General features: G+C 42.2%; 1 protein-coding gene across 1 annotated transcript in view; it reads right to left on the minus strand.

Annotated features, from left to right (window-relative positions):
- LOC141117397 (prolactin-releasing peptide receptor-like) overlaps positions 1-19,757 on the minus strand; it is a 534,208-nt gene extending 514,451 nt beyond the window's left edge. The window contains exon 1 of the mRNA XM_073610247.1: positions 19,473-19,757. The gene's annotated coding sequence lies outside the window, so the exon portion shown is untranslated. The remainder of the gene's footprint in view (positions 1-19,472) is intronic.
- Between the last annotated feature and the right edge of the window lie 1,574 nt (positions 19,758-21,331).

The raw sequence follows: 21,331 nt of genomic DNA on the forward strand, positions 1-21,331 counted from the left end.
GTTACGCCAAGTAAATTGATACCCAACATGTCACACTTCAAAATTGCGCCCACTCCTGGAATGGCGACAAACTTTTACCCTTAAAAATCTCCATAGGAGACGTTTAAAAAATTCTACAGATTGCATGTTTTGAGTTACAGAGGAGCGCTAGGGCTAGAATTATTGCTCTTGCTCTACCGATCATGGCGATACCTCACATGTGTGGTTTGAACACTGTTTTCATATGCGGGAGTTGCTCACGAATGCATTCGCTTCTGCATGCAATCTCAGCGGGACAGGGGCACGTTTAAAACATTTTTTTTTTCTTATTTATTTTACCTTTTATTTTGTATTTTTACACTGTTCTTTTAAAAAAAATTGTGTCACTTTTATTCCTATTACAGGGAATGTAAACATCCCTTGTAATAGAGAAAAAGCATGACAGGACCTCTTAAATATGAGATCTGGGGTCAAAAAGACCTCAGATCTCATATTTACACTAAAATTCAATTAAAAAAAATAAAAAATTAAATGTCATTTGACCACTTCAGCCCTGGAAAATTTGGCTGCTCAATGACCAGAGCACTTTGCAACACGGCACTGCGTCGCTTTAACTGACAATTGCGCGGTTGTGCAAAGCTGTACCCAAACAAAATTTTTTCCCACAAATAGAGCTTTCTTTTGGTGGTATTTGATCATCTCTGCGGTTTTTATTTTTTACACTATAAACAAAAAAAGAGCGACAATTTTGAAAAAAACACAATATTGACTATAGGAGATGAGAGATCGTGGTTCCTAGCTATTAGGAACTCACGATCTGCATCTCCTCTCAGAACAGAACAGGGATTTGTGTGTATACATACACACGTTCCTGTTCTGCGTCTTGTGCCCATGATCACTCGTGGTCGGTGGTCATCGCGACCGCCGGTCACGAGCATCAGCACCCTGCGCATGCCTGCTATCCCACTTAAAGGAGCCGACGTACAGCTACGACAGCTCGTGGGATCGTGCCAACCTGCCGTAGTATAATGACGGCGGCTGGTAGGCAAGTGGTAAAAAAAAAAAAAATTTGCTATAAGAGCTATGACATTGCCAGTTGCCAGTTGACATTGACAGTTTTGACATTGCTTCCACCCTGAAATGGTATGGAGACGGGTTGGGGCCATCTTCCCCTCACTCGTCTCTATACCAAGCCAGGTAGAGGACCCGATTGCCTCTGCTGCTAACGACAGCTCCAGTAAGCGGCGGAGGGAACCAGAGAGTGGCAGGAGGGGGCCCTCTCTCGTTGCAGAAAAAGTGATCTTGCGGTGTATCCACCGCAGAGACCATGTTTATCTGAAACCGGACTCACTGAAGAAGAGGATACTGGGGTTATGGGGTTATGGTAGCTAGCTGCTGCCATAACAATAATATCTCTCTTCAAAGTGCCGACGTATGTCGGCATGGTTGGAGCTAGGAGATAAATTAGTTCCTTCTGAGAGCAAATACATTACATAGAGAAGATAACCCCCCCACCCCAACATTTTTTTGCACCCTCTGTGAACCAACAAAAGAGAAATCCCTACTTGATCTTGATTCTCCGCAGGTGGGAAGCCCATTTTATATCCTGGAATTAACTAGTAAAAGTGTCTAAAAGAGCAGATCATTCACCTTGTGGATTCACAAAGCACTGGAAACATTCTTGCACCAGGAATCGGCCCAATGTCAATCCCTGTCCAGGAGAAATGATCTTGTACAAAGTAGACAAACATGCATTATGAGCTAAGTTATTCTATTTAGTGACTGACTACGTTTCCTATTTACAAGACACTCGCTGTCACCTAATACACAGCTATCTCACATTTATTACTTCTTGTTTCTATCCATTATTCCTACAAACTATATACTTGTACAGGCAGGATTCTTTCTCTGATCATTAATTGTCAGTAATACTCTGGGCTAAACTACTGTGAGTAAAGAACATTTTATTTTAGTATCCTCCCTTGTCTTGTTATATCTAATACGTTGTATAGTGCCACGTGAGAGGATGGTGATAAATAAATATATACATATATATAGTTATACACAATAAACCCAATATAAACCACTCACAACACCTGCACTTGCAGTCCAGAGGAAGGCAAACCAAATCACCTGGGCAACTGTGACCAGCTTTCATCGTAGTCAAATTAGTGAGGTAATACTGGCAATTTGTCTCTGTCCTCTCTTATTCAAATTGCTAATATTCTAATACATGATCATATTGAATGCCCAAGAGATGTATAATAGATAGATTACGCTCTGTTTCACCATCAACAATTGCATTCAAACAAAACAGTGATTATTTACAGTATTATTTATTAACTACTAGCCATATTTTTTTTAATAAAAACATTCAAGCTTTCTAAAAATGTACCCACATGTTCCCAATGCTTTACAGACCATTCCTATTTTCTTCATTTATTTTTTAAATGCACTATACAATATATTAGAATATTTATATAGCATAAACAGGTAAACAACCTTGCAAATGTTGCTTATAAGTTTTTTTTTTCAATTTATTATTCCAGCATTCATTGCCGAGACCTGCTTCCGAGTCTTGTCAGCTCCACCACAGTGGCGTATCATCCATGTGTGCAGGGTGTTCACTGCATATGGGCCCCGAGGGGGGGGCACTGTGATCCCAACTGCACCCATGGATGATCGTCCCTGGTTAATAGTCGGGATGAACGGTGCGGTGGGGGGGGACAGTTGCAAGCACTGATCTCCTTGTATAATTTTCAGTGAAGCTGCTGACAGCTTCTCCTCCTCTCCCTCCTGCAGCTGTCAGCTGAAAAGCCATACAGGGAGATCAGTGCTTGCAGCTGTCCCTCCTGCCACATTGATCATCCCCGACTGTCCCCTGTGTCCTCCTGCTTTGGCCCCCTGTGTCGTCCCCTCTGGCCCCCCGTGTCCTCCTCCTCTGGCCCCCTGTGTGCTCCTCCTCTGCCCCACCCCCTGTGGCTTCCTCCTCTGGACCCCCTGTGTGCTCCACCCCCTATCCCAGAAGCACTGTAAAAAAATATTCAAAACATGATTTAAAAAAAATAATAAAACACAAAATTGTAAAAAATAATAGATAATAAAATAATAAAAACAAAAAACAACTGACTCCGTCCACTGCCCTACTGCCACTGTCCACTAACCCCCCCCCCCCCAATCATTGTGGAAAAAATAATACAAAAATAAATTGTAAAAAAAATAATTAAAAAATAAAATTGTAAAAAATAATAAGTAAAAAAAAAAAACTGACACTGTCCATTGCTCTACTGACACTGTCCCTTGCCCTACCGACACAATCCATTGGCACCCAAAAAGCATTTAGAAAAAAAGAAAAAAAAAAGAACTACTGACGACGTCCACTGCCCTACTGACACCATCCTGCACATACTACCCACCGCCGTACAATCTGCACTTTTCACCTGCACATACTACCCACCTCCATACACTCTGCTCTTCTCTCCTGCTCATACTACCCACTACCATACACTCCACACTCCTCTTCTGCACATACTACCCACCACCATACCCTCCATACTCCACTCCTGCATATACTATCCACCTCCATACACTCCGCACTCCTCTTCTGCACATACTACCCACATCCATACACTCTGCACTCCTTCTTCACATAAAATCCACCGCCATACACTCCACACCCCTCTCCTGCACACACTACCGCCGTACACTTCGCACTGTACATTCCCTATTTAACACTATGGCATTCTGCACTGTAAGTTATCTCAGACTATTAAACCACACCCCTTCAAACCATGCTCAATATTTAGCACAATTTAAGCCATGTCACTTTTTTTTATAGCAATGCCTAGGGCCCACTTTTTATCTTGCACACGGGCCCACAGATTTCATGATACACCCCTGCTCCACATACTCCTCTCCTACACATACTACCCACCTCCATACACTCTTCACTCCTCTCCTGCACATACTATCCACCTTCATGCACTCCTCACCCACACATACTACCCACCTCCATACACTGCACTCTCCTCTCTTGCACATACTAACCACTGCCATATACTGCACACTGCTCTTCTGCACATACTACCCACCGCCATTCACTCCACACCCCTCTCCTGCACATACTACCCACTGCTGTACACTCCGCATTGTACATTCCCTATTTAACATTACGACATTCTGCATGTAAGTTATCTCAGACTATTAAACCACACCCGTTTAAGCCACGCCCACATGTGCACATGGGCCCACTGATTTCATTATATGCCCCTGCTCTGCCATCTCCACCTGCAAATCACTCCTCCTTCCATTAATGTTAGCAAGGCCAGTGCAAGGATTTTTGACACCCTAGGTGAAACCTCATTTTGCCGCCCCCTCTGGCTCCGCCCCTGACTCCACTCCCTTTTCCAGTGTTAAATTGTTTGATTCAACCCTCTAACTGCTACATCTGCAAGACAGCTTGTTCTTTTGAAAAACAACAGACTTACGAGCGGGATCACCCAGTGAATATAAAAGAGAAAACCTAAAAACAAAAAATAAAACTAATGCAGCCACTCATCTAAGAATTGGTAAGCTGCAGTAAAATATTTTGCTTTGCTTTAATACCACTTTGTGAATAAAGTTAATCAAATAATTCTGTTATACATCAATGTATGATGATGAGAAGAAAGGATTTAAAACAGGAGATAAACAGACTGGAGTAAAGCTACTTCCAGTGCTGGCAAGGAGAGAGAGGGGGGGGGGGGGGGGGCAGAGAGATAAAAACAGAGAGCGAGGGGGTCAGGGAGAGAGAGGGAGAGAGAGAGAGAGAGAGAGATCAGAGAGAGAGAGGGGGATCAGGGAGAGAGAGAGGGGGGTCAGGGAGAGAGAGAGAGGTCAGGGGGAGAGAGAGAGAGAGAGAGAGAGAGAGAGAGAGAGAGAGAGAGAGAGAGAGAGAGGGGGTCAGGGAGAGAGAGAGGTCAGGGAGAGAGAGAGAGATCAGGGAGAGAGAGGTTAGGGAGAGAGAGAGAGATCAGGGAGAGAGAGGTTAGGGAGAGAGAGAGAGATCAGGGAGAGAGAGGTCAGGGAGAGAGAGAGAGAGAAAGAGAGAGGTCAGGGAGAGAGAGAGAAAGAGAGAGAGAGAGAGAGGCCTGAGAGATGGAGAGAGAGAGAGAGAGAGGGTCAGGGAGAGAAAGGGGGGGTCAGGGAGAGAGAGAGGGAGAGAGAGGTCAGGGAGAGAGAGAGAGAGAGAGAGAGAGAGAGGGGGGGTCAGGGAGAGAGGCAAAGGGGGGGTCAGGGAGAGAGGGAGAGAGAGGTCAGGGGGGGAGAGAGAGAGAGAGAGATCAGGAAGAGAGAGAGGGGGTCAGGGAGAGAGAAAGGGGGGTCAGGGAGAGAGAGAGGTCAGAGGGAGAGAGAGGGGGGTCAGGGAGAGGAAGGGGTCAGGGAGAGAGAAAGGAGGGCAGGGAGAGAGAGAGGGGGGTCAGGGAGAGAGAGAGAGAGAGAGGGGGGTCAGGGAGAGAGAGAGAGGGGTCAGCGGGAGAGAGAGAGGGGGGTCAGGGAGAGAGAGGGGGGGTCAGGGAGAGAGAGAGAGAAAGAGAGAGAGGGGGTCAAGGAGAGAGAGGGAGGGGGTCAGGGAGAAAGAGAGGGGGGTCAGAGAGAGAGAGCGAGAGAGAGGGGTCAGAGAGAGAGAGAGGGGTCAGGGAGAGAGAGAGAGGGGGTTAGGGAGAGAGAGAGGGAGGGGGTCAGGGAGAAAGAGAGGGGGGTCAGAGAGAGAGAGCGAGAGAGAGGGGTCAGAGAGAGAGAGAGGGGTCAGGGAGAGAGAGAGAGAGAGAGAGGGGGTCAGGGAGAGAGAGAGGGAGGGTCAGAGAGAGAGAGAGTGGGGGGTCAGGGAGAGAGAGAGGGGGGTCAGGGATAGATGGGGGTTAGGGAGAGAGAGAGAGGGGGAGTCAGGGAGAGAGAGAGGGGTCAGAGAGAGACAGAGAGAGAGGGGGTCAGAGAGAGAGAGAGGGGGTCAGAGAGCGAGAGAGAGAGAGAGACGAGAGAGAGAAGGGGTCAGAGAGAGAGAGAGGGGGGTCAGGGAGAGAGAGAGAGGGGGGGTCAGAGAGAGAGAGGGGGGATCAGGGAGAGAGAGAAGGGATCAGGTTCTGGTCAGTGAAAGAGCTCACTCACTTGGAATGGTCCCCAGGGGCTCACTGGTTAATTCAGCAGTTTTTCAGTGTGGCTGTTCGCTGCTTGATTTTAATCTTCCCACCCACCTCCCCTTCACAGATGGAGCGCACAGGAGGGACGGGACTCGGGAGAAGTGTGTAGCTGATGTGTCATCATGATCTCAGAGTGGAGAGGGGGGATTGCTGGACACACATCAGAGTGGAGAGCTCCCTGCTTGGAGGGAGGCTGGGTGGTTGCTGGACACATGATTTCAGATCGGAGAGCGGAGAGCCGCACAGGGGCCAGTGCTGCACACATGTCAGAGCGGCTGCCTGGTGGTGGATACAACTTGCAAGCTCTTTGGACAGTGCGGGAGTAGATTAACCAGCAGCCAGGCGCCCTAGGTGGCAGTGCGCCCTAGGCGGTTGCCTAGTCCGCCTAGTGGTAGCAACGACCCTGAATGTTAGGTAAGACTGGTTCAGTATTAGCAGCATAACAGATAGGATTCAAGCTGCGATAACTGTATAGTGAATGGGGTCCATGGTCATGGCTAAGAGGCAATCTCAGTGGTTCACTGGCATTCCTGGCTTTTACAAGGTTTTAAAAGGAACTCCTGAGAAAGCTGGTAGTACTAGCGAAACATTTTTATTGTGTCTGAGCTACAACCATGTCCCCCAGAATGACACATCCAGAACTTTTACAAAGTTATCTAGATGCCCAGTGCTTGCAGTATAACAACAGCAGCTTGATCGCTTTGTCCAGTGCTCATTGCATAGCCTTTGTGACATGACATTTAAATCCACCATTTACTGCAAGTGGTATCACACTCAAAAGCAAACATTTATTATATTACAGTTTACCAACTCCTAGATGTGATGGCTGCTCTTTTCTTTTTTGTTTTTTCTCCTTTATTTTTATCCAGTGATCCAGCCAGTAAGGGCTAGTGCACACATAGTGTGGTGACCAGCGTTGCTGGGAGTCACAGAAAACAATTGTTTTCTAAGTGCCTCAATCACACTGAAATGCAGTCCCGAGCTGCACTGCAGTGAGCTGCATTAAAAAGCAGACGTGCTGCATGTTAGCGCAGGACACTGGACAGGATTGCACGTCTCTGTATAGCAGCACAACACACTGCTCTTCTGTACAATGACATGAATGAAGTGTCACTTCAAAAGAAAATAAAATAAAGGGAGTTGTGTGATGCTCTGAAGCCCTACCACTGACTCACAGCAGCCAGAACGGACAAAAGCTGAACAGTAAACTATTGCAGTTTACTGTGCGGTAGTTGTCTATTTATGTGTGAATGGACCCTAAGTCTATTGTTTTTCAACAGAACAAACTCTCCTGCCAATGTAACAGAGTACCACTGTCAGGGATGCTTACAATGATCAGATTTTATTTGTTCATGTAAAACCTTTATCCCAAGACAAAAAGAAAAAAGGTTGCTGTAACTGCAGTGTAAGCAGGAGTTTGGCTTCTGTTTGTTAGTGTATTTAAATATGCTAATACATCCAATACCCCCCCTCCCAGATTAACTATGCTGTTGTTCAAAGGTGCCCCTGTGCTTCTTCATCCAGAGTGGGAGCTCTCTACTACAGGAGGTGTGTTACTGGCCAGATCACCAGGTAAAAACTGAGGAAAAAAAGCCAAAAAAAAAGGAAAGCGAATGCAGCCACCACATCTAAAGATTGGAAAGCTGCAATGTATTATATTTTTGGTTTTGGGTTTAATACTGCTTATGAGGAGAAGCTGAAAAAAACCCAGGAGTGGACCTCATTGTCTGGTGAGTGGACTCTGCCTACAGCACAGCATAAATAGTCTCTTAACATGGGATCGTGGTGAAGCTTTGTCAACACTTCAGCCTCATATTGGAGCCATATAAATTAAACTTTATGCTGGAAAAATAAATTGGCATTCCTGAATCCCCAGCTTAAATCACGATACATTAGTGTGCTGTTCAGGCTCAATCAGCATGGGTAGTAACAGGAGTAACTCTGTATCCGTTGCAGGAATACAGGCGGGGGATGGATCCTGTGATCACTGGGGGTAAAGGAGGAACAAATTCCTAATGCCGCACATCCACAGAATCCTGTAGTGATGATGGAGAGTGTGGCAACCTCAACCTGGGCTCCCGCCAGGCCATGCCCCCAACACATTTTGCTCCGCCCCCCGAAGCTTAGTCATGAGGATGGAAATTCTATGCATGTGGGGGGTATATAAGCATCATTGGTAGTCACTCGGAGTGTGTAAAGGGCTGGTGGCAGGTGTGTATAATTAATCGTTTTAGCTATTGGAAGAGGAATAATAAGGTGAAGTGGGAAAAGGATAAAAACCGTGAGGGATAGGGTGGAATCTGGAGAGAAATGGAAAATGGAAAATAATAAACAATAAAATTAGAAATAAAAAATATGGAATAATGGAACTATATTTGTGGAAGTGAGTGACTAGTGTGGTGAATGAATGGTAGAAGATGAAAAAAATGAATGAAGAATAAAAAATGTGAAAAATATGTAAGAAATTAAAAATGATGAATAGAGAAGAGTAAATGAGTTAAATAAAAAAAAAAAAAAGTAAAAAAAAAAATATATAAAAAAAAAAGAATAAAAGGATATAAATGAAAAATAAATGTAATGATAATGGTAAAAAATCCAAGAATAAAAAATAAGAAATGAATGAATGATAAGTTGTGAAGTAATGTGTGTATGTGAAATGAAAAAGGTGAAAAACGGAAAAGGGAAAAATTATGATATTGATTATGGATTATATGTGGGTGGAGAGTGAGTTTAAATGTGTGTGTATGTGAAAAGATGTATTGAGTAAGAAATATAGAAAATAAATAATAAATAAAATAAAAACAGTGAAGTGAAAACAGCCCTTAATTGTGAAAAAATGTGTAACAATGTAAACGAAAAAATTGTATGAAAAAGATCTTTACTAGCAAAAAAAAGCCTGGTGGCTTATACTCCCTATTGTAAAAAGTGTACTGAAGCGCTGATATGAACTAGTAAATAAATAAGTGGCAAATACTAGAAGATGACCAAATAATATAGCTGCAATTATTATGTATGTGAACTGATATCACACAAAAAAGTGTTGTTATATTCAGAATGTATAATGCGCTAATATTAACCTGCCAATATAACACGGTGTAACCACCTAATGGTTAATCAGTGAATCATCTGCAGATCTCCTCACATGCCAACAGTGCACACACAGCACTGCTCGTCACTGGCTCCTCCCGACCGGTTTCATCACTAGACACGTGACTTTTTCAAGGGTGACCATGTGACGACCTTGCTTAGCATTTATAGTATGCATGCCCCTCCAAAACAAATTCTAATATCTTAAAATATTTTCATCAATCACCAAAGACGTTACATTTCTTCACAGCAGTATGCTGTCCTATTGAGATATTTGTGTACTGTGGTTCATCACATTAATATATCTCATCCTTTTTTTTTTTTTTTTTTTTATTGTGTTCATTAATTTATCGTCACATTGATATTTAATTATAGGATTTTGTTATGGTGAAGGATGTTATGTTATTTATAATAGGCTCCATTTGCTTATTTTGCACATGATTCACTGATTAACCATTAGGAGGTTACACCGTGTTATATTGAGAGGTTAATATTAGCGCATTATACATTCTGATTATACTCCCTATTGAACCCATTAAACACTCTCACTCTCCACCCACACATATTCCATAATCAATATCATCATTTTCCCCTTTTCTGTTATTCACCTTTTTCATTTCACATATACACATTACTTCACACCTTATATGTTTTCATTCAATTCTTTTTTTTTATGTTTGGATTTTTTACCATTATCATTACATGTATTTTTCATGTATATCCTTTATTCTTTATTGTTTTATATATATATTTTTTTTCATCATCTCCTTCACTCTTCACTATTCATCATTTTTCATTTCTTACAGATTTTTCACATTTTTATTCTTCATTTATTCACCACACTATTCACTCACTTTCACACATATAGTTCCATTATTCTCTATTTTTTTATTCTTTATTTCCAATTTTATTTTTTATATTTAATTTTTTATCATTTTTTAGTTTCCATTTACTATATCTGTCTTCACTCTCCTCTCCGGTTTTATCTTTTCCCACTTCACCTTATTATTCTTCTTCCAACAGCTAGACCGATTAATTATACACACCTGCCAGCTCTGTACACACTCCAAGTGACTACCGATGTGGCTTATATACTCCCCACATGCATGGGATCTCCATCCTCATGACTAAGCTCTGGGGAGGGCAGAGCAAAACGCGTTGGAGGCGTGGCATGGCGGAAGCCCAGACTGAGGTTACCACTCTCACCACCATCACTACAGGATTCTGTGGAAGTGCAGCATTATGGATTTCTTCCTTTCACCCCAAAATTGAATCACAGTATTTATACTATATAAAGGGTCCAGTATAATTGAACAATACATATCCAAATATGAAGCAAATAGGAAATGCAAAATAGGAAATATAGGAAATGTCTGTATGGTTTTGGTAACAGGTGAGTAAGTTTTAGGTATGTTTTAATTTGTGAATAAAAGATTGTTAACATATTTTTTAAAATCTGCCTTGCAGTAAATACATAATCTGTAACCACTGTTTGGTTTGAATACATGCTGTGTTGTAGCAATTATTAAAGGATTAGTTCACCTTCACTGACTTTTGCAAGAAACATCTCCAGGCAACACAGCATCCTCAGTACATTAACATAGAGTGTCCTGTTTTGTAAAAGAACTGTTACTTTTTCAGCTGCAGTCTGTTCTCTTTCACTCTCCTGGAATGCCATGAGAGAGAGCAGACTGCACATGTCTGGGTTGGGAATGAAGAGCTTGTTTGTGATTTTCTGAGGCTGCGCATCCAATGTTTGGTACTTCCTGCCATCGGCACAATGAAGAGGAGAGGATAATGAAATGAGCAGCTGAAAGAGTAATCATTCTTTTATAAAACAAATCACTGCATCATTATGTACTATCACTGTAATGTTTGGGGATGTTCTGGCATAAGTCAGTAAAGGTGAACTAACCCTTTTAAGGTGCAACAGATTATACAAATTTGCACTCATAGTGGCAGCTGGTAGTACATTTTTTTTTGGGGGGGGGGTAATCTGTCCAAATCCCCCTTCCCCCAGCAGTTGATCGGTCCCCACACTTAACCCATCTAGGTCGTGGGCCTCCTCTGGGCAGCAGGCATCTCCTCCTTCCTCAGCTTCACAACGGCGTGACTCCCCCTGCGTCTACTCCCTCCTCAGCGGCCAATAGGATTGGGTCTCCTCTCGGCCAGTCGGGTCTCAGGACCCACTTCCTGAGTTGGGATTGCCCGGGACGAGAACAGGAAGACAATAGTGAATATTAATTCGCTCTTGTCACACAACTGGACAAGAGCCTCTGGCTCCAAACATGTGCTTTTTAAAAAAAAACTCCTATTGGAATCCGTGCGTCCGGTGCCTGCATGTCAATTAGGGGCCGGGCACATGGATTAGGGGGACAGCACCCCTGCGCCCCGTATGGACAGGCCACCACTGATAGATAGATAGATAGATAGATAGATAGATAGATAGATAGTCATCAGTTGCAGTCCACTACCTGTATGAAGTTTGCATGTTCTCCCTTTGATTGTGTGGGTTTCCTCCTGATACACTGGTTTCCCACACTCCAAACACATGCTGATAGGTAATTGGCTCCTATCTAAATTGGCCCTAGTATGTCTACATGCATATGTGAGATAGGGACCTTACACTGTAAACTTCTTGAGGGCAGAGACTGATATGAAGGTACAATATACTGTATGTAAAGTGCTGTGCATAAATTGACAGTGCTATATAAATATCTGTAATAAATAAATATGTAGATGATAGATAAAGAATGATTTCAGTATATTTAGTGAATGGCAAGATTTGTATGTGTACATTACTTATTTTATTTTTCAAACTGTGATTAAATAATTTAGAGGACCTGTGATTATGCAAATGCACACAATACATACATTTCTTTGAGTCACAATATGTTTAGTCAGGAAAAAAGGTTTGTTATGAAATAGATGTTTGGATATGAAATCTAAAAGCAATGCAATTTAAAATCAAATGTATTAGGTTAATGTACCCTATATCTTCTCAGAGTAAATTAGCAGAAAATCAAATGACAAGTGCAAGTATCCTTTGCCTTCTAGTATCATTCTCTCTCTTTCCATGGTATAAAGCAGGACAGAACAGACACCTGTTGATCTACTTACAGAGTTTGGAGCAGATTATGTGACTGATGTTGCACAGAGTGTACGAATAAGAGCAACAGTGATGAGCAGAGTTCTGAAGAATAGCTGGTGGGTCTCAATGGTGACACTTGCAGGCTCACAGATGTTGCTCCCTACAACAGCAAACAAGAATACTGATCAGCTTCCTTCCCAGACTCCGGTATATAAAACTTCCCAGAGATAGGCAGTGATTCGCTTGTCTCCTGGAGAAAAAATCCAGTAGTGTGAATTATCTGTCAGAGGAGAGCTCCTTATGATGTGCAGAGTAAACGCCCAGCCCTATGCTGCTGATGTGTATATAAAGCGATAAAACAACGTGTGCTCAGTCCTCTCTGCCAAAGCAAATAGAGTGACTATTCTCAGCGGAGCTGTCCACGTCTGTGGTGCTGATTCCACCATTCCTTGCACTTGACCCTGCCCATTTTAAAACAACTGTACAGAGAAAAAAGTCAATTACATGTGATTCTGTTCTAGTAAAGTGTTCTTTTCAGATAAGCTGGTATATGTAGCATTTTCCATTCACTTGTATCCTTCCCAGGCTTAACTCTACTATAAAGTGCCCTTTGTGGTTCCAGGAATACTGTAACTTTATCTATTCAGCTATGATTTATATACGTCTTGCTTCTATACTTCAGCGAAATACATTTCAAAGAACTCCAGGAATTGCAGAACTAAAAAAAATATGCAGGTTTATGAGAGGTTAAAGTGATATTAAAGCCTATGTATTTTTTTTGTTGTAAAAAAAAAAAGGTTATACTTGCCACAAAGCGTTTTTTTACCTCCTTTTCTAGGGTCTACCACCAGCACTGTCACTTCTTCTTCCTGCCGGTGCTTCCAAAGCAAGCTGTGTGCTTTGAGGGAACCTGAACTGGCACACTCCTGTGTGCATCCATAGACACACACACAGTGCAGCTCAGGCCATGTCCTGCTACCCTCACCTACCCCCGCTCCCTCCACTGACCCTTGAAAATTGACTGACAGCAGCAAGAGCTTCTGGGGAGACCAGGGATTGAATGGAGAAGGTTTGCAGCTGGAACATTGCTGAATTGCTGACAGGACTCAGGCAGGGACGTGTAGTCAGTGGAGGCAGGTGAGGTAGAGCTTTGAGGGTCGTAGCCCAGCGACCTGAGGTCACAGAGACCCCAACACTAAAGATAACCCTTTTTTATGTGAAAGATGATGTTACGCCAAGTACGCCAACAACAGATGATGTTATGCCAAGTAAATAGATACCTAACAAGTCATGCTTTAAAATTGTGCACACCCGTAGGACAGGATAAGCCCCCTGCCCGCAGATCCTGACAACCAATGGCCAGGGTTGTCGGGAAGAGGCCTTGTCCCCATCAACATGGGGACAAGGTGCACCCCCCATGTTGAGGGCATCTGGCCTGGTATGGTTCAGGAGGGGGGGCGCTCGCTTGCCCCCTCCCTTTCTTGACCTGCCAGGCTTCATGCTCGTACGAATTTTGGGGGAACCCCACATCAAATGTTTTTTTGCAAACAATAGTTTTTGGGGTATTTTTTCTTAATTTGGTGTTTAGAGAGAATTTACAGAGTTGACATATTTCATGGCTTACCTAGTCCACAAAATATCTAGTAGCGCCCTGAATTTCAGCTTTGGAGCTTTTTTTAAATTTCTACTCAAGGACATGCACAACCAAATGCTTTTGTATGCAACTAGATTTAATACAGATTTGACGGGGTATAAAGTGTTTGCACTTATAAAATATGTATTTAGAGTCTGCAAAAGTCAGAATTAAAGCAAAGAACAATCAACTTTTTATTTCAACATTAGTATAAACATTTGGTACATTAATGTATTTGGGCCAAAAAAAGGCATAGAAATGACGCTCCAGCATTTGATAATTTAGTTAGAAGGGCCCTGCTCAAAAGAAAGAAAGGGTATGACACTATAAATCAGACACATTAAACAAATCACATTAGAAAAGCAGGGATGCAAATCAAGCTTACAACAACCATGACTAACCTTTTTTGTGATCAGAAGTCCTTGACCCAAACCCCAAAAAGTTACATGGTAGAATTATCATAAGCAAAAACAGACAAAATTAATACAAAAGCCAAAAAGGCAACGCACAAACTACATTGACACACACAGCAGGAATGAAGTAGCAGGATCCTTCCGTTGCATCTGAACCATTACATAGCAGTTGCAAGTTTTAAATGGGAGATTTAGAAGCAATCATGAAACAGCCTTAGTGGTGAGAAGGTCAGGAATTATGCACCCCCAAAAACCATATCTATTTGTAACCCATTATAATCTTTTTTTTTTCATAGTTTCAGTAAATGGACAACAGCACACATATACTGTCATTAGTTAGTGACTGCCTCCTCCACATCAAATGACCACCAAACTAATTAACAATAATACACAGCACATTTTTATAATCATGCAAATATATCTTTCACATAATGTACAATCATGATCTACAATCCAGGAACAAACAATAAACCGATATCCATCTTCTTAGTTAGCATATTCCCTTCCAGATCCTTCTTCACCTGAATTTTTATATGCAACTTTACAGGTATCCTCAGAATGAAAAGAAACATCATATTGACCACTGGCCACAAAATCCTGGAGAGCGAATATATCACTGACCTGTACCACTTCACCACGATATTCAGGCTTTACCTGTATTCTCATAAAATTTCACAAACACATCGAACCCCGCAACATGGCAATGTCCTTTATTGGTTCCACCTTTATTTGGCCTCTCGTTTTTCCAGGGGTCCCCCTATAAGAGGGGCCCCTAGAACACCCCCCAACCCAAAGCCTAGGCGTACATGACACCCGCTCTTGAGTCAGGAGGCCGAGAAGCCATTTTTGCAGGAAAATATCAAGCCTGTTCTTAGGCACTTGCAAAGAAAAATTCAGGCCTGTTCTTAGGCCAAACACCCGCCACAAATGCAGGCCTTTAACCGCTTCCCGACCGCCTCACACAGATATACTGCGGCAGAAGGGCATGTACAGGCAGATTAACGTACCTGTATGTTGCCCTTTAAGAGGTGTGATTGCGGGTCCTGCGGACTCGATGTCCGCGGGCATACTCGCGATTGTCAAATGGTGAGGAAGAATGGGGAGATGCTAATGTAAACAAGCCAGTTCTGCCTAATGACACTGACACTGATCACGCTCCCTGTAATCGGGAGCGGTGATGTGTCACACACAGCCCCCCCCACAGTTAGAATCACTTCCTAGGACACACTTAACCCCTACAGTGCCACCTAGTGGTTAACACCTACACTGCCAGTGACATTTTTACAGTAATCAATGCAATTTTATAGCATTGATCGCTGTATTAATGCCAATGGTCCCAAAAATGTGTAAACCACAATGTCACAGTCATGATAAAAATCACTGAACGCCGCCATTACTAGTAAAAAAAAAAAATTATCAATAAAAATGCCATAAAACTATCCCCTATTTTGTAGACGCTATAACTTTTGCGCAAACCAATCAATAAACGCTTATTGCGATTTTTTTTACCAAAAATATGTAGAAGAATACGTATCGGCCTAAACTGAGGAAAAAAAATGTTTTTTATATATTTTTGGGGGATATTTATTATAGCAAAAAGTAAAAAAAATGCGTTTCTTTTCAAAATTGTTGCTATTTTTTTGTTTATAGCGCAAAAAATAAAAACCGCAGAGGTGATCAAATACCACCAAAAGAAAGCTCTATTTGTGGGAAAAAAAGGACGTCAATTTTGTTTGGGAGCCACGTCGCACGATCGGGCAATCGTCAGTTAAAGCGATGCAGTGCCGAATCGCAAAAAGTGCTCTGGTCAGGAAGGGGGTAAATTCTTTTGGGGCTGAAGTGGTTAAATAACCTAGCTAAGATTGCTCACCCACCCAGTAAAGGACAAACCCACCACTGTAATTGTTTCTGTCTCTTGAGTGCTTACACCTGTAAATTAGGAATACACACTCTTTACAAATGAAAAAATGCCTCAGCAGATATATCTGTGCAGGGTAAAGCTCAAAATAATACATGTCCAAGGCTCTGCCCATGATCAGTGATTCCAAAAATCTCCAAATCAACCTTGTACGTTGATTGGGCATGTGGAGGGTCCAAAACAGGAAATCATAAGCATACAAAATTAAAATATGTGCAGCATCACATCAGACTTAGACATCCATATCTGGGCCAAAACACCCCAGTTCTAGATTTGGTGCAAACCCACACTTGCTTGATTTATAATGTGATTTCTTGGGGTTCCATTATGTGAAACTCATCAAAAATGTTAGCACTGGTGAAAGAGAAACTTTAACAACACAACACACAAACCTCTAGCTAGGTAGCAGGATTGAGATTCCAACTCAGAAACTCAGGGCTGGTAGGCAGAAGTGCTAACCCATTAGCCACTTTGCAGCCACATGTTTTTAGGCTGCATCTCTGTGGTGTAAAACTGTTCTGAGTCCCAGAGGTGCAAGAAGTTAATCAATGTTGATGTACTGTGGAAGGCCAGAGAGCCAATGAACAACCTGTTTCTGGAATATGCTGTTTGGAAGGCTGGTTATGCCTGATTACTGTCAGCATGTTGAGAGCTAAACAGCTGTCATTTTGTGGGTTTTGGCTTAGTAAGAGGCTGCAATTAGTGCTGTTGGGGAAATGTTAAGGCTGATATTGTGAAAAAAGGAAAAATTCCCTGTGGGGTTTTTTAGCAGCAATTATGAGTCAAAAAGGGATTTGTAAAAAATATAAGTAATTTTTTTATCAAAAGACAATTGGACAATACTAATGCAGAGATTAAAACATGAGCTCTGGTATAATGGGCATCCGCAAATAGGGGCAAGACTATAGACTTGCAGACTATGTATTGTGTTGAAATGATTGCGGCCGCAGCGGACTTTTTTTCATATGTCTGTTTCTCTGCTGGCTGCTCTGAGCTCTCTGCTCTGTCCTGACACTAAAACTGTCCAGGGTTCTCAGCTCCACAGCTCAGCCTTTCTGCCCTCCTCTTCAGTGATTGGCTGCCTGTGTAGTGTAGGTGTGTCTCATCGTGTTGCAGAGATGGATCCGTCCACTCAAGTGCGAGCCACCGAGTGATATGCTGACAGTCTGCCACTATGTAGATCTGGGCCGACACTGCCACCGCCCACTGAACTGCGAGCCTCCCAGTGATATGCTAATGCTACCTGTGCCTAGGCAACAAGAACAGCGAGGAACCACAGGTAACAGCAGTTAGTAGCAGCCAGGACTCAGTAGGTGGTGAGAGGAAGGATGATTGATTTGGAGCATGCAGGTGTAGGTGGGGGAGGTGTCACTTCTGCAGGCATGGCATGGAGTGATAAGTAATACGCTTTCCTCTACCTCTATCTCTCTCAGTACTACTGCCTTCCTCTCAATCTTTTATGCCTTCCCTCTTTCTCTCTACTCCTTCTGCTCCCATCCCTTCTTACTACTTCTGCCTCTGTCTTTCACTTTCTTGATCTGCCTCTTCTGCTGCCTTCTATCTGTACTACCTTCTCTCTCTATACTTCTGTTTTCTCCACTTTCTTGTAGCTGCCTCCATTACTGAACTCCTTACTTTCTCCTTAGTTCCACTCCTACCTCCATCTCTCACTGGTTCTGTTTCCACATATGTGGCAAATAGTAAACATTGAGAGCATGGGTGTCCATAAAATTATGCCCCCCCCCCCCTGAAAAAAGTTCTGCGGATGCCCATGTCTGATATATACACTGCGACACTAATAGATTGGAAAAGGGCAACAAAATGTTGACAATACCATATAGGTTAGAGAAAAATAAAAATACATTTTTTTCAATTATATCAACCTACAATAATTAAATTGTGGTTATACTGTCCGATGCTCAGGAAAAAGCCCCAATGCATTTTGACCTAAATATTTACAGTCTTCCTCAGGGGGTTCTTATATTTCTATAAATACATCAAGAGACAGGTTTCAATGGTATATAATGTGGTGTACAGTCATAATCATTTCTGCATCTATAAAATGGTAATCACATCATATTTACCCTCTCCACCAAATGGCCTCGCTTATCCAGAGACTTCTTGTTAAGAAAACACACAAAGAAAAAACAATTTGCCCCCCACTGATTATTCCGGAGACTGCTGGGGAGCCGTCCTCACCTCCACCCCGAGGGGGGCCACCCATGGCCGTGGGACTTACAAGGGGTCACAGATTATTGGGCACTCCAAAAGGAGAAGAGGGTGGGGACCATTAGCACCTGGAAGTCATCATAATTGTAGGAATTAATATGTTGTATACATTTTGTGTTATATAGATATGATAGCTGGGTTAATAAGGGAAATAGTTGCAAAAAAGGAGGACAAAGAGCAAGCCTCTTTATGAAAAAAAGGTAGAAGACTCAAACCACAATGTATTCTATGTGCTATAGAAAGGCAAAATTCCCAAAAAGTATTATTTTTATTATTAAGTATTCTTGTATGGTGACCAATTCCCATATGTGCTCCAGTAAATTAAGTGTTCCTGTATAGTGGTCAATTCCCATTTATACACTGGTATAACTATTTAGAGAGCTGAGTGAAATATTTTGAAATAATTAGTAAAAAGATTAATGAAATGGGAGGTGAAATGGCTGAAGGATCATAATGTCATACATAAATGGTGAAGTAAAAAAAGGAATACAATACATAGTGATAAGCCTGGATTAAAAAATGAAATGAATAAAAAAGTGATGGATTGGTAATTAATTATTAAAAAAATAGATTAAATGTGCAAGATGTGTGCTGGGGTGTGAAGCGTATGAATACCTTATGATACAAAAGAAATGGAATTAGAGTGAAGACTGTGATACACAGAGGGTGTGATGGATGTACACTAGGAAAAATCAAATGTGCTAAATAATGTGCAAGTGAGTGCAATAACAGCATTGCTGAATACCTGGTTGCTATATAAAAGTTGTTAGAACACAGTGGCCTCTATAAGAAGAGGCATCAGGTCCAAGGGTTTAGATCAAGTATAAATAGCTGGAGGCTCCGAATGGGGAAAAAGCATAAGAAGTATTGAAAAAATATATTGTAAAAGAATATGTATGACAAAAATAGTGCTGGATCAGCATCCACTGCCATACATTCTTACCGGATAATCAACAGATGCATATGTTCAGCTCATCAGGGATTAACTGAAAGGTCCCCAGTTGCAACACCTCCTATTATACCCATGTTACTGTCTTCGTGATGAACCACAGATGATTTGAGCCCATCAAACTCCCCCCCAGAGGAGGAGGCGCCACCAGGCCGCTAATCGCGGCCCTTTTGTGGCCACCTCGGCGTTCCGGAAGGCAGAAGTGCCCGAACTCCTCCGTCACCCTGACGCAATATGCGTGACTGAAGACGAGCCACATGCGCGGTCGAGTCACTCCCCACGCTGTGCAGGAGACCCCACCGCGCACGCGCGCCATGTCATCCCCCAGTATGACGGTGAACACGGAACACCGCCGGCAGTGTTAGAGCTCCCCACAGTGGATGTTAGAAAAACTGCGGGTGCTACTAGGGAGGGGAGATGTGACAGAAACACATCCCCCTACCCTGTCGGGAAGCCACCAGACCCAGGAGAAACCCCGAAGGAGGCAGAGGGAGGGTAAAACCACAGCAGTCCAGAATCTGGGGATAAAAAGAAACATAATAAATAAAAATTCGTTATCCAAATTACATATGTACATATATTGGTCTTTCAGTCAGAGTATGTCAAATAGAACAAAATCTTTTTAATATGATCATTAATTTATTACTATCATTTATTCTTAATTCATTACAATAACTAGGTAAGTAAATAAATAAATAAATAGAGGTACATTGTATAGAATCTAAATGATAATCTAAATATCAATAAGGGGATATATGAACTTTCCCCAGAGTTTGTTTACGGGGTATAATAGCCAGTATTGAATGCATGTACCTGATGGCATGAGTACAATGATGGAGAGCATGGGGACACCTTCATTATTAATATTTTGAACACATAATGTAGCAAACATATGTATGTATGTATTACTAAACCAGGAGAAACAAAGTTTCATATCCCGGTAATAAAAATACCTTATTGGAACATGTACATCAACATGAGCTCTCTCAATCATGGAGTGGCAATTACAGTTGATGCTCCAAAAAGAGGTATATCCACATTTGGTCCATCTATACACATGCCCTTTTGGTCATGCAATCCTAACTGGTCTTTCCCGAACTATAGCCCTTGAGAAAGGGAGCATAAGAAATTGACTCATTGAGGCCTGGATATATAGTGGCCCCAAGTTTGTATATCCATTCCTGTTCAATTTGTAACAGCCTCTTACTCCAATCGCCACCCCTTACCGGACTATGTATCTGGTCTAGGGCGGCGAAGGCAATCTTCGGCATTTTATAATTGTGCTGTGTAACCACATGTCTTCCAAGGGGGAAATAGATATTCCCTATCTCCCTGCTATAAACATGCTTGGATGTTCTACACCAGAACCTTTGCCTCGTTTTGGCCACATAAAATGCGCTGCTCTCGCAGGTCATTAAATAGACTACTGCTGGAGTTTGGCAGTTTACAAAATGCTTGGGTTTAAAAACCTGACTGTTGGGGAGGGTAAAGACTTTCTCCTTTCTAATCCATGCGCAATGAGCGCAGTGTCTGCATGCAAATGTTCCATATGTTGAACAATGTTTCTTGCTGATCTTGCGATATTCCCTTTTTACCAGTTTGTTTTTTAGGGATGCAACTTTTTTGAAAGTAATGGAGGGAACTGGAGAAATAAAGTGCTTTACTGTATCATCGTCTGTTAGAATAGACCAATATTTCTCAATAATGTTACGGATTTGTTTTTGTTGTCGTGAAAACCGCATAATTATGCGCATGGGATGCGTTTTTTTCTTACTTTTCATCTGAGGTCTAAATAACAAGGTTTCACGAGTTTGTGCAATAGTTCGATTGTAGGCTTTATGTGAACAGGAACG

This window comes from Aquarana catesbeiana, linkage group LG13 (assembly GCF_042186555.1).
Source record: "Aquarana catesbeiana isolate 2022-GZ linkage group LG13, ASM4218655v1, whole genome shotgun sequence".
NCBI classification, from domain to species: Eukaryota; Metazoa; Chordata; class Amphibia; order Anura; family Ranidae; genus Aquarana; species Aquarana catesbeiana.